We start from the raw sequence: 3,054 nt of genomic DNA, 5'->3' as shown, positions 1-3,054 counted from the left end.
TTTGCTAATTAATTAAATTAGTTAATTAAACACTAACCTCTCACTGACTACCGGGGCCCACTCGCTAATTAACCCATTTAGTTAGGTTAAACTCCCCTGTTAGTGTCCTAACAATGACATGTGGGTCCCACTGGACCCACGTGTCTGGTTTGACTGGTTAACCGACCAGTTGACCTGCTGACATCACTCTGATGTCATGCCTGCGTCATCATTCACTGTTTTGGATAATGTTGGATTTGAATAAATAAATAAAATCAAAAAATGATTTAAATCTTTAGAAAATCATATCTTTTAATCCGTAACTCGGATGAAAATACTTTCTACATGAAAGTTGCTCAGAGCGATGAGACGAATCTGGATATGCAGCCCGTTCGTCCGCCACACACCCCTAGCATACCGAACACGCAACTTTCCCCCTCCGGTTCACCGGTCCGAAAACGCGAAACACCGGGAATACTTTCCCGGATGTTTTCCCCCTTCATCGGTATCACCTACTACCGCGATTGGGCACACCTAGCATCATTACTTGTCTTGTCATGCATCGATATGCATCTGTTTGCATTGTATTCATTGTTTCTTCCCCCTCTTCTCTCCGGTAGACTACGAGACCGACGCTGCTGCTGCCCAGTTCGACTACGGAGTTGACGACCCCTCCTTCTTGCCAGAGCAATCAGGCAAGCCCCCCCCCCGGATCACCAGATATCGCCTATTCTCCTCTATACTGCTTGCATTAGAGTAGTGTAGCATGTTACTGCTTTCCGTTGATCCTATTCTGATGCATAGCCTGACATTGTTGCTACATCTGTTGATACCTTACCCGCAATCCTAAATGCTTAGTATAGGATGCTAGTTTATCATCATTGGCCCTACATTCTTGTTAGTCTGCCTTGCTATACTATCGGGTCGTGATCACTTGGGAGGTGATCACAGGTATATACTATACATACATACATACTATACAGATGGTGACTAAAGTCGGGTCCGCTCGAAGAGTACCCGTGAGTGATTCACGAATTGGGGGCTGAAAGGACCTTTGTCCCGACGGCCCTCTGTGTGGATCTTTGTGGCAGAGCGATAGGGCAGGTTGAGACCACCTAGGCGAGAGGTGGGCCTGGCCCTGATCAGCGTCCGCGGTTGCTTCATAATAACACGCTTAATGAGATCTTGGTATTTGATCTGAGTCTGGCCATTTGGTCTATACGCACTAACCAACTACGTGGGAAAGATATGGGCACTCGACGTCGTGGTATCAGCCGAAGCCTTCTTGACGTCACCGACTGAGCGGCGCGCGCCAGATTGGACCGTGTAACGTGACTTCCTTTGTAATGGAGGTTGCTAGGTCTGCTTCCGGCCGCGTACGCAACGTGCAGGTGTGCAATGGGCGATGGGCCCAGACCCCTGCGCGCATAGGATTTAGACCGGCGTGCTGACCTCTCTGTTGTGCCTAGGTGGGGTTGCGACGTGTTGATCTTCCGAGGCCGGGCATGACCCAGTAAAGTGTGTCCGGCCAAATGGGATCGAGCATGTTGGGTTATGTGGTGCACCCCTGCAGGGAAGTTTATCTATTCGAATAGCCGTGTCCCTCGGTAAAAGGACGACCCGGAGTTGTACCTTGACCTTATGACAACTAGAACCGGATACTTAATAAAACACACCCTTCCAAGTGCCAGATACAACCCGGTGATCGCTCTCTAACAGGGCGACAAGGAGAGGATCGCCGGGTAGGATTATGCTATGCGATGCTACTTGGAGGACTTCACTCTACTCTCTTCTACATGCTGCAAGGCGGAGGCTGCCAGAAGCGTAGTCTTCGATAGGACTAGCTATCCCCCTCTTATTCTGGCATTCTGCAGTTCAATCCACCGATATTGCCTCCTTACACATATACCCATGCATAAGTAGTGTAGCTCCTTGCTTGCGAGTACTTTGGATGAGTACTCACGGTTGCTTTCTTCCCCCTTTTCCCCCTTTTCCTTTCTTTTTGGTTGTCGCAACCAGATGCTGGAGCCCAGGAGCCAGTCGCCACTATCGACAACGACTACTACACTGGAGGTGCCTACTACTACGTGCAGGCTGCTGACGACGACCAGGAGTAGTTTAGGAGGATCCCAGGCAGGAGGTCTCCGCCTCTTTCGATCTATATCCCAGTTTGTGCTAGCCTTCTTAAGGCAAACTTGTTTAACTTATGTCTGTTCTCAGATATTGTTGCTTCCGCTGACTCGTCTATGATCGAGCACTTGTATTCGAGCCCTCGAGGCCCCTGGCTTGTATTATGATGCTTATATGACTTATTTTATTTTTAGAGTTGTGTTGTGATATCTTCCCGTGAGTCCCTGATCTTGATCGTACACGTTTGCGTGTATGATTAGTGTACGATTGAATCGGGGGCGTCACACTTAGTCTCTTGCCACTCCATATTCCATAGTCCATCAAATCTTTACCCAAAACTTGAAAACTTCACAACACAAAACTCAACAGGAAATCTCATAAACTCCGTTAGTGAAAGAAACAAAAACCACCAAATAAGGTACCGTAGTGAACTCATTCTTTATTTATATTGGTGTTAAACCTACCGTATTTCAAGTTCTCTATGGTTCATACCACTTAATACTAGTCATAGATGCATCAAAATAAGCAATCAACACACGAAAGGCAGAATCTGTCAAAAACAGAATAGTCTGTAGCAATCTGTAACTCTCGAATACTTATGGAACTCTAAAATTCATATCAAAATAGGAAGTCCTGGGCAATTTGCCTGTTGATCTACAGCCAAAAGATTCAACGCAAAAGAGGTTTATGTGAATTACTAAAATTATTTTTGTGCGCGCAAAGTTTCTGTTTTTCAGCATAACCAAATTAACTATCACCGTAGGTTATCCTATAGGTTCTACTTGGCACAAACACTAATTAAAACATAAAAACAGATCTAAACAGAAGGTAGAAGAAAAATTTATTACTAAACAGAAACAAAAACAAAAAAAACACAAATAAAATTGGGTTGCCTCCCAACTAGCGTTATCGTTTAACGCACCTAGGTAGGCATAAAAGCGAGGA

The sequence above is a fragment of the Triticum aestivum genome, chromosome 1B (genome assembly GCF_018294505.1).
Source record: "Triticum aestivum cultivar Chinese Spring chromosome 1B, IWGSC CS RefSeq v2.1, whole genome shotgun sequence".
NCBI lineage: Eukaryota > Viridiplantae > Streptophyta > Magnoliopsida > Poales > Poaceae > Triticum > Triticum aestivum.
Note: the sequence above shows the minus strand (reverse complement) of the source record.